The sequence below is a fragment of the Octopus bimaculoides genome, chromosome 14 (genome assembly GCF_046866305.1).
Source record: "Octopus bimaculoides isolate indiv1 chromosome 14, ASM4686630v1, whole genome shotgun sequence".
In the NCBI taxonomy this organism is placed as follows: domain Eukaryota; kingdom Metazoa; phylum Mollusca; class Cephalopoda; order Octopoda; family Octopodidae; genus Octopus; species Octopus bimaculoides.
The window spans coordinates 43,250,127-43,262,626 of NC_142941.1; the positions used below are offsets into that span (position 1 = coordinate 43,250,127).

Below are 12,500 nucleotides of genomic sequence, written 5' to 3' on the forward strand. Positions count from 1 at the left end.
AGTAAAGTACTGGGGTTGATATAATCAACTAGCCCCTTCCCAAAATTGCTGGCCTTGTGCTAAAATTTGAAACCAAAATGTATATTTCAGCATGTATATTTCAGTATATAATTTTCTTTGTTAAATAAAAGTAAAAAAAATTGACGTCGGTGAGAATTGAACTCTAAATCGTGAGTACTAAGACACTGTCAACCATTTAGTCTGATTCTCTGCTGTTGTCTCAACCGTCACATATTTTTCTTTTTTTTTTTTTTTTTTACATTTATCTATTCTTTTCTTTCTTTCAGAAGAAGAAAACAAAGAGTTTAAAAATTGAACCCAGATTATTCCTTATTTCTACTCCTTACATCAATTCACTACCCAACAATAGGACCTTCTTAACAAGATTTATAGGCTCCTAGTTAACGAAATACACTGGGACCCTGACATACACAACAGACAGCTGCAACATACGTTAATCAGCATTGGGCCCCTAGATCAAATGGGGTTCTGGAGTAACTGCCTGGTATGCCTATCTATGCCTTAAGATGGCACAGCCCCCATCCAAACTAAATACCATGCAAATTTCAATTGCTACCGTGAATTGAACTCAGAACAGTGCTGCAATTAAATCTGATACAACACCACCACTTCCAGCCACGAAATATATAAGAGAGTCCCAGCTTTTGAAAGAAAATAGAAATAATGTTTATCTTCCTTCTTTACCATGCAGTTTTACGGATATTTTTTCTGAATATAAATTAAAGCTATCGATGTGTGTGTGTGTGAATGTGTGTGTGTGAATGTGTGTGTGTGAATGTGTGTGTGTGAATGTGTGTGTGTGAATGTGTGTGTGTAGGGGGGTGAGTGCGTGTATGTGAAGGGGGAGGGTACTTTTACCTGCTTCAGTCACTGGACTGCAGCTATAGCAGGGCAGTGCTTTGAAGGGTTTTGTCTTAGACAAACAAATCAACCCCAGTACGTATTTTTAAGTCCAGTTCTTATCCTATCGATATCTTTTATCAGACCACTAAATTACAGGGGATGTAAACAAAGCAACGCCGGTCGTCAACCTGTGGTCAGTTACAAACACAGGCACACACGGGCACATACACACACACACATACACATTTATATATGTGATGAGCTTCTTCACTGTCGGTGAGGTGAGAGAAACTATACAGGAAAAAGTAAGGAAACAAATCTACATTGAAAATTATAAACAGAAAAAAACAAAATCAAACAAAATCAAATCAAATCAAAGAGATACACTGAAAGATTCAAAAGTATTTAAAGAACCAACTAAATATTTCTCCGTTCTATGTTTGTTACTAACAGTTGATGGGATCACCAGAAAACAGATGTACACATGGGAATTGTTGCAATTAGTTAAGATAATTCTTCTGAATTATATTACCTGTTTCTCTAACAGTTAATTGGTATGAATGTGGAGGGTAACACTGAGGTAGAAGAATAGGTAAAATAAGAATAACCTGTATGGTACTTACCTGAGGTTTTTTTTTCTTTTTTCTTTTTAAATTGTTGTATAATCCAGTGGGGTTCGTGAGAAAGTAACGTAACTTAGGGAATAAACCTGACTGACAGAAGCTCTGTGTGTGCTAGTGATGGAAATACATCTGATGTAAATGTTGTTGATGTTCTTGTTGTTGTCATGTATGTGTGAATCTGTGTGTGTGTGTGTGTGTGTGTGAAAGAAAGAGAGAGAGAGAGAGAAAAGTTAAGACAGTCTGTATGGGAGAAAGAAAGACTAAGACAGAAATGTAATAGCAGGTGTATGAGAGAGAGGAAGAGAGAGAAAAATAGAAAATTAAAAGTGTACGTAACAGAGAGAGAAGGAAAGAAAGAAAGAAAAAAGAAAGAAAAAAAGAAAGAGAGAAAGGGTAAGAGAGTAATTATGAGAAAAAAAGATAGGTAAAGTAAAAGAGTATGAATGAGAACGAGAGAAAAGGTAAGAGTAATTAGATACAAAGGATAAGATTGACAAAGTAAAAGATCATAAATGAGAAAGTGAGAGAGAGAGAGAGAGAGGAAAGGTAAGAGAGTAATTAAGTGAGAGAGAGAGAGAGAGAGAGGAAAGGTAAGAGAGTAATTAAGTGAGAGAGAGGAAGAGATAAACAAAGTAATGAGTGTTGTTATGAGAGAAAAACTGTGAAAGAGAAAAAAGAGAAAGAACAACTGTACATTAGTGAGTTTCAGCTTACTGGAAGAAGTTGAAGTAGGTGTGAACTTTCACCTCTTCCTCTTGAGAGTGTTTCACACAATCACTCTGTTTGCTTGTGTCTTACTGTGATCCCTGACAGACCCACTGACTGGCTAATGTGCTTAACACTGGAATGGATCAGAAAAAGTCTCGCTACCACCACCACCACCACCACCACCACCACCACCACTACCACCACTAACGCTGCCACCGCCTCCACTACCAACAACAACAACAACAACAACTACTATTACAACAACATCACCAGCACCAGCACTAGCATCGACAACAACAACAATACTACCACCATCACCACACTTTCACCATGAGCAACACCACCAACACCACTGCTGCTCACTTTCCTGTTTTGCTACCAACTCTCCTCCTGCCTCTCTGCCCACTAGCTCTGCACAGCTTTCTCTCACTCACTCACTCCCTTACTCATTCATCTCTCCCTCTTTCCTCTTTTTCTCTTGCTTTCTCTCTCCATACTTTTGCTTTCTTAGTGACATTCTCTGTCACCTATTCACTTCCACACTCACTCCTTTTCGTGCTTTCTCTGTCTCTGTTACTCATTCACTCTCTATCTCTTATTCTCTCTTTCCCTCCCTCACTTACCCCTTACCTTCTCTGTATCTCTTTATCTCTCTTCCACTCTATGAGTGAGTCCCACTTTATATTTCTCTTTCTCCCTTCTACACCCTTACTTTCGCTTTCATTTTCTGTGTTTACTTTCACTTTATTCACCCTTCTTTTGCTCTTCTTTTCTACTTTCACTTTCCCTTTCTGTGTTAAATTTCAATTTCTCTCTATTTCCCTCTCTTTTTGTCTTTCTCATTTTCCATTCCTCACTTGCATTTACACCTTCTCTCTCTTTCTCTCTTTCACTCACTTCGATTCTTAGTCTTATTTTCACTCTCTCTCTCTCTCTCTCTAACTCTAGATATCTTTATATCTCTCTTTTCCCTCTTCTTCTCTTGACAGAGAAATCCTACAGAAGCCAGTTCAATACAGTAGTGAACCACATACAATAATACCCTCTCACAGTTCACATACATGTGCACTGTTAATGTAACCTTATCTGTGAGGTGATTTTCACAAATATCAAGCTATATACTTCATATAAAAACCATCTATAAAACAATCTTCCTCTCTCTATAGAAAAGTACATATCCCTTTATTTTCTTACACGTGTATGAACATATTGATGTCTGCACATACATACTTTCATTCATTCATACATATATACATAAATACTCACTCACATATACACATATATGCATGTGTATATATGTATATGTATGTATGTATATATATGTGTGTGTATATATATATATATATATATATATATATATATATATATATATATATATATGTATATATGTATATGTATATATTACACATAGTTTGCATGAGGATGCATACGTAAGATTGTGTGTGCATGCGTGTGCACTCATGCATGACTTCTTCATCCCTGTAGATGTATGGTTGAACAATTGCAACAAGAAGAGAGAGTATATCCACTCACAAACTTATATGTTTGTAATTGCATGTTTTGCCTCTGTGTGTGAGAGCATGTGTGTGAGTGCGTGTGTGTGAGTGCGTGTGTATGTGTGTGTGTGTGTGAGTGATGATAAGTACAAAAAACAAACTACATGTATTTTCTTACAAGTATATATGTGACAACAGTCTTTCTAAAGACTACACTTAACATTCTTTCAAACATATAAACATATATGCATTCATACATATATATTTATACATATGCATACACGCACACACACACTTGTATGTATATACACAGAAATAAATCAGTTTATTGAAAGAACTATTCTCTTAGTTTTAAGTCTTACTGAAAACACACATTTACTTCATACATGCATACATACATACATACACACACACATATGTATGTATGTATGTATATATCTACATATGCATACATCTATATATATATAAATATGTGTGTGTGTGTGAGTGTATGTATACATTTACATATATAATATATGATGTATATATGTATGTGTATATCTATTTATCTATCAACTATCTATCTATCTATCTATCTATCTGTATATCTGTCTATATATATATATATATATATATATATATATATATATATATATATATATATATATATATATATATATATATATGTATGTATGTATGAATGTATATGTATATATATATATATTTTCACATACATAAATGTGTCTTTCTCAGAGATAAGTTGGTACACAGATGTGCATATCATAGTAAATATTTTTACATTACATAAATTTAGGTATATCTTCAAATTTGATGAATGTTTTACAGCTCCTCTGTGGATATATAAAAAAAGCCATGTTTTTTCACAATATTTGCCTATAACCTAGCCACAGACATAAAATATTCAATGATTATATACACATCAATATATCCAGGCAGTATGTATATGCATTCCTATATGTATATTTTTTTTTTCCTTTTTGCTTATGTACGTGTGCATGAGTATAAACTTTTATATTAATGCTCAGAGGGATCCCATGTTAGCAGTGGAAGAAAGTGTTTGGAAAGCATAATATGCTTTCTAAGAATGGGTGGAAAAGTTCAGAAAGCTCTTACCTCTGCTGGCAACAAAGGGATTTTCTCTCTGAGTAAAGAGCATGTTGTATGATGCATGTATGCGAAGTGTGATAATGCAAGGTAGTGAAACATGGATATTGAATATAGGGGATGTATGAAGGCTGGAAAGATATAAAGGAGAATGTTGTGCTGGATGTATAATATCCATTTGAATGAATGGCAGAGCATAAATGGGTTAAGAGAAAAACGGAATGTAAGAGGACTGAGATACAGTATGCAAGAGAAGAGATTGCACTGGAATGGACTTGAAATGTGTATGGAAAATGGAAATCAGGTAAAGAAATGCCAAGTAATCTCAGTGGAAGGATCCTGTAAATGTGTAAGAGTAAGAAAAACATGGGTAGAAGTGGTAAAAGATGCTCACTGGAGACCAGAAATTGTAATGTGTATTATACAAGACTAAATAAGTGACAATACTGCACAATTCAAACTGTGTAAACATGTAAAAAAAATGATGGTGCAATGATGAGAGTGATGGTGTTATATACTAGAGGGTGTCAGACAGCCAAGTAGATAAAGAGATAATGTCTGAAAGGCAGGAAAAGTGGTGAAGGTTATACATTTTTAGTTCACATATATACTTACATAGAGACATGCACATAGATACCACTTTTGTATATGGTAGCAATTTTATGCAATATCATATATATATATATATATATATATATATATATATATATATATATATATATATATATATATATCCCAATACCAGATGACTGACCTCGTCTGTGCTGATGTCACGTAAAAAGCACTCAGTCCATTCTGCAGGGTAGTTGGTATTAGGATGGACATCCAGCCATAAAAATCACGCCAAAACACAGTTGACTGGTGTAGTTTTCTACCTGGGCAGCTCTGTCAAACTGTTCAACTCATGCCAGCATGGAAGGCAGACATTAAATGATGATAATGATGATGATGATGATGATGATGATGATGATGATGATGATGATGATGGTAATAATGATATATATATATATGTGTGTATGTGTGTATATATACATGTATATATATATATATATATATATATATATATATATATATATATATATATATATATATATATGTATGTATGTATGTATGTATATATATATATATTTATATATATATGTATATATATATATACATACATACACATGTGTTCATGTGTGTGTGTAGATGCATAAGCATATATTTGCCAAAGGTCATCACACTATATCAGCAATCATGTTATGTAAGTATGAATACTCATCAGAGTTGTCAAAAATAGAAATATATGCACATTTGCATACACGCACACACACAGACATTCATGCACAATAATTCACAGATACATTAGATACCTTGCTTCAAGACTGCATAGATAATCTTATAGATTAATAGATTGATCACTAAACTTATACAATATATATGTATATATGCATGTATATGAGTATGTGTATAATATTTGCACATGGTGTATGTGTGTATTTGTATATATATATATATACATACACACCATGTGCAAATATTATATACATACTCATATACATGTATACATACATACACACACACACACACACACACACACACACACACACACATATATATATATATAAATATATGTATATATATATATATATATATATATATATATATATATATTGTATAAGTTTAGTGATCAATCTATTAATCTATAAGATTTTATATATATCATATAGGTTTGCTTGAGGAAGCATGAGAAAGAGAAATAGAACTTAATACATGTGTATATATACATCGTCTTATTATTTTTAAGCAGCAGATAGCAAATAGTTACAACAGTGGCTCAAGGGCCAAGAGTTTGATAAGGACTGTGCAATGATTTGAGCTGAGTGACCTTGCTGTGAACTGATACATGCGTAATTTCAACATATTCAGTGAGAAAGTAAATGGGAATCAAAAATATTGGCTAATTAATGTGCTGGACAATGAAACTATTCTAATATGAACTGTGGGCATCTTTCCAAAACTATGAACGAGATTGACAGAGACAATGATGCCTTGATTGCTGGTCAACTCAGTTCACTAACGTTGGAAGGTGATGCATGGTTCATCTGCTATTGGGTCTGACACAAGTGCATGTTGACATTGATGCAAAATGATGACGTTTGAACTTGATAAAATGTGAATGCAGGAGACATACTTTTTCTCTTTTACTTGTTTTAGTCATTAGACTGTGGCCATCCTGAGGCACCATCTTGAGGGATTTTAGTTCAATGAATTGACCCTAATACATGCATTTTTTTATCTTTAAAGCCTGGTATTTATTCCAGTGGTGTTTTTTGTCAAACCCTTAAGTTACAGGGATGTAAACACACCAACACCAACACAAATACACATTCTCTCTCTCTCTCTCTCTCTCTCTCTCTCTCTCTCTCTCTCTCTCACACACACACACACACACACACACACTCATGCACATATGATATCAACTAAATTCACCAACAAGGCTTTGGTCAGCTTGAGGCTATAGTAGAAGACAAATGCCCAAGTTGTCACACAGTGGAACTGAACCCAGAACCATGTTGCTGGGATGCAAACTTCTTACCATATAACCATGCCTGTACCTATAGGATAATAATATGCTATAAGTTGACAGTTGAATTTGATGAAAGGAAATTTGAGAAAATTAGACTAAACTGGTAAATTTTGGATGACATTCAAAACAGAATGACACAGGACTGAAATGTATGGAGAGATTTTCAGTAATGTTTTAAATGTAGCTATCACAGCATAATGAAACAGAAGTTAAAATAATGATAAGGACAAAGTGGAGGAGCAGAGACGAAGAGAAAAAAGAATATGATATGACAATAATGGTTCCAAATTTTGGTGCAGGGCCAACAGCTTTGGTTACATCAACCCCAGTACTTGACTGTTAGTTTTTTTTATCGACCCCAAATAGATGAAAGGTAGATATGACCTCAGTGATATGACCTTGTAGACTAATAGATGTAAGTGTTCCCACTGATGTAAATATATCCGTCAAGGAATTTGACATACCAAGTAAATATAAGGACATGGAAATTGAAATACAAAAGATGCGGCATCTTAAAATGAGAACTGTTCCTGTTATTGTAGGTGACCTAGGTATGACAAAAAAGGGAAATTAGAAACATTTAGATAAGATCCCAGAAAATCATGTCTCAGAGAAATCCAAAAGATTGTACTGACAAGTACTGCCCACATCCTTAGAAAACCCTATCCATTTAAATGTCCTGTGTTGCATTACTTGAAGATATTTCACTACATCCCCTCCTCAAGCTTTCGGTCATACTGTAAAATTTCCTATCTTTCCCTTGCCCCAGGTCACTGACTGTTTCTTTGCAAGTGACTGTAAGAAACATGCAGATTAAAAGTAAAAAAGATGATAATAATAATAATCCTTTCTACTATATACACGCAAGGCCTGAAATTTTGGGGAAGGGAGCTAATCAATTAGATTGACGCAGGATTTAACTGGTACTTATTTTATTGAACCTGAAAGGATGAAAGGCAAAGTTGACCTCAGCAGAATTTGAACCCAGAACCTGAAGACGAACAAAATACTGCTTTGAATTTTGTTCAGCATGTTAATGATTCTACCAGCTCACTGTCTCAAGGTGATATGATAATGATGATAATAACAATAGTAATAGTAATAGTAATAATAATAATAACAACAACAACAACAATTTACATTTGACGGATATTTGTCCTCATCTTGTTTGTTGTTAACACAAAGTTTCGGCTGATATACCCTCCAGCCTTCGTCAGGTGTCTTGGGGAAATTTCGAACCTGGGTTCTCATTCCTAACGATGTTACTATTATTATATTATTATTATTATTATTATCACTATTATTATTACTATTATTAATCAGGTCGCTGCCGTGAATCGAACTCGGAACCTTGGGGTTAGTAGCCCCAAGGTTCCGAGTTCGATTCACGGCAGCGACCTGATTAATAATAGTAATAATAATAATAATAATAATAATAATAATAATAATAATAATAATAATATAATAATAGTAACATCGTTAGGAATGAGAACCCAGGTTCGAAATTTCCCCAAGACACCTGACGAAGGCTGGAGGGTATATCAGCTGAAACGTTGTGTTAACAACAAACATGATGAGGACAAATATCCGTCAAATGTAAATAATGTAAATAATGTTAATAATTCCTCATCTCTTAAATATAGAACTGAACAACAACAATTGTAATTATTATTTTGGTAGTCGTATTGCTAATTGCAAGATTCACTAAACAAGCTATTACATTTCTGTGTTACTTTGGCATTTGTAATGTGTCATTTTGCAGTGTTTTGTTTTTTTCCTAGTCTGTACATGTTGTTTTCTACATGTATATATATGTGCATGTCCTGAGGTGTTCTACAGAATATATACATAATGATATATATATATATATATACATACATGCACACATATGCAAGCACAGGTATAGTGCCCCATAGCATTCTTTATGATATATTGTGTATAAGTATGTTCTGATGTACTCTACAGTTGTGTATGTGTGTGTATATTTGTAAACTTCTGCATTTAATGAATACTATATATAAATATATACACCCACATTTATATATACATACATATATATATATATATATATATATATATATATATATACATACATATATATATATATATATATATATATATATATATATATATATATATATAAATATTATAAATATGAATATATAAAGTATGTATGTATATGTGTACATATGCATTAGGTGTTAATTTTCTACACTTAAAGTTGGTATTTTAAGCCACTGTTATTTTGTTTGTGAGAATGTGCGTGTGTGCGTGCATGCATGCATGTGTGTGTGTGTGAGTGTGTGTGTCAGGATGATGTATATGATTTTATAATCAAAAATAAGATCAAATATTCCTCCTGAGTCATAAGCTCATAAAATCAGTTTTTGGGGTTCTGTAGCATCTATCTATATATATATATATATATATATATATATATATATATGTATATATATATATATAGTTAAAATTTATAGAAAACAAAAATGAAGACAGGTGTAGGAACAACAAGCAAGTGTATTAGTTTAACACTGTGGGAGAATTGGAAAATCTTTTACATTTTGAGCCTACGCTCTTCAACTGAAATGATTAAGAGGGAAAAAATGGAGACAAATGAGGAAAAAAAAAACAAAAAAGAGAAAATTATATACTGAGTTCAACAGTCCAACATGACAATATATATATATTCCCCAATGAAGGAGATACCCATCCATCATGGAATAACTCAATTTTGCCTACTCAATGGACTGGAGCAACATGGAATGAAGTGGTTTGCTAAAGAACACCATGCATCACCCAGCCCAGGAATTGAAATCACAATTATGCAATCAATAGTGCAGGATGGAAAGCATGCAGAAACTACTATGCATTTGTTCCTGGTGTCTGCAGAGTAAGTCTGGTGTAATAGTGTATTTTTGTGGTACATATAAAGAAATAACTTTATGAATGGTTTAATTTGGTGGGCTGAAAAATAATTTGTACGTAGAAAGAAATAGAATAGATGTATGTATGTAGACATGTATGTGCATATATATGTACATATCTACGTATGAATGAATGTATGTATATATGAATGTATGTATGAATGCATGTATGAACATATGCATGTACAGTATATATGTGTGCGTGTGTATGTATATAGGTAAGTTTTCTCCTCTATCTTGACTCGGTGCTACATTGTCTTGTGTACAAGATATTATTTCTTCTGAAGTGGTATCACAACATAAAGCTGATAACTCACAAAGTAATGGGTGAGCATGACCATCTCTGTAGAGCTGGGACTGCAAATTTGCACCCAGTAAACTCAGTAAAGTGGTTGACAAATTTGAGCAAGGAATGTAAAGGTTTCTCAGATCCCTTCCTACAACCTTTTTTGTACCCAATCCATTTTGTAAAAAGATTGGTGATAGGAAGGGCATCCAACCATAGAAACCAAGCCAAATAACACATGTTAGCATCAGTCAAGCGGCTCCCAATACATTACACAGAACCAGTTCAACACATGCTGGCATGAAAAGCAGGCATAAGAATGACGTTGATGCGGGAGAAAATAATATACAGCAGCTTTCAAAGTCCTCCTTTACTCTTTTACTTGTTTCAGTCATTTGACTGTGGCCATACTGGAGCACCATCATAAAGGGTTTTAGTTGGAGAAATTTACCCCAGGACTTATTCTTTGTAAGCTTAGTACTTATTCTATCAGCCCCTTTGCTGAACTGCACACCAGCATCAGTTGTCAAGCGATGGTGGCGAGGACAAAAGACACACAGAGCCATGCCTGCATCCTGTGAAATAAAATAAAAATCTCTTACTTGAAAAACAGGTAAGGGTTAGCAACAGTAAATGCATCCAGCCATAAAAATCTCATTTAAAATAAGTCCTTGTCTAAACCAGCTAGCATGGAAATGAATGCTAAATGAAGTTAATGAACTAACAAATGAATTAGAACATGAAACAAAAATGCTAATTTTCAGCATTTCTTTATTCATATTAAAAAAAAAGAACAACTAAAATTTGTCATTTTAACCTTGAGAAAAATGACTGTGCTATACACTTTGGTTTTCTAACCATGTGCTTCTTTTGTTTAATGGTTAGAGTCCATCTTTCCATATTAGTAAAAGAACTGGTGTTGGTACTATGTAAGAAGCACTTGTGATGGTACCATGTAAAAATCACTTGGTACACTCTGTAAGGTAGTTGTCATTAGGAAGAGCATTGGACAGTAGAAACCAAGGCAAAAACAAAGTATAGAACCTGGTGTGGTTTTTGGCCTTGCCAGCTCCCTTCAAACTGTCCAACCCATGTCAGTGTGGAAAACAGGCATTAAATGAGGATGATGATGGTCATCATCATCATCATCATCATCATTTGTTGTTGTTAATGTTTTCTCCCAGGTTAGCTCTGACTGAGCAGACCTATGATAGAATATAGCTTAGCCATAACCATTCCAGTTTTCCTTATTATCCAATGAGTCCTTTTCTAGCATGGTTGTCTGTGACTTAATTGCTATTTCTCACAGGCCAAAATCCCTTGTTGGTTTTGACCATTCAAGAATTTGGAATGGTAGGAATAGGTGGTATTTAAATCCACTGGACATGTAATTTTCTAGGTTGCTCCAAAGTTAAGAATTCTAATAATTGTTGTAACAGTTCAGATGTTAATTGTTATTGTTGTTGTTGTTGCTGCTAAGATCTAATTAAGTAGATTTGTGACAAAGGACATTCCAGCTATGACAATACCCTCATGTTGTGCATCTAAAAATTCCCTTATTCAATTTGCCTTTCTCTCTTTAATACAATAATTTGAGGGAGATTTTATATTTATAGCAGATAATCAACTGAATGGAAGGCTCCTTAAGTCGTAATTCAGTTCAATGTTGTTCCCCCAAGGGACCAACAATATACTAATTGGTATTATTAGGAACCCCTAAGGTGCAAGCTAGCAGAATCATTAGCACACTAGGCAAAATGCTTAGCAGCATTTCTTCTAACTTAATGTCCTGAGTTCAAATTCCACAAAGGTTGACTTTGCCTTTCATCCTTCAAGATCAATAAAATAAGTACCAATATTATAAGCACAGCAAGCTGGCAGAATTGTTAGCACACCGGGTGAAATACTTTGTGGTGTTTCATCTGC

At 33.9% G+C, this 12,500-nt stretch overlaps 1 protein-coding gene across 5 annotated transcripts in view; it reads right to left on the reverse strand.

The window, feature by feature from the left end:
* LOC106879393 (protocadherin gamma-A4) overlaps nt 1-12,500 on the reverse strand; it is a 318,370-nt gene that overhangs the window by 45,294 nt on the left and 260,576 nt on the right. Inside the window, exon 1 of one of the 5 annotated variants that reach the window (XM_089362740.1) lies at nt 1,488-3,182. The exons of 3 other annotated variants lie outside the window; for them this stretch is intronic. The gene's annotated coding sequence lies outside the window, so the exon portion shown is untranslated. Of the gene's footprint in view, nt 1-1,487; nt 3,183-12,500 lie in introns of those variants that run through there. One more of the 5 variants, XM_014928939.3, reaches the window with a different exon arrangement.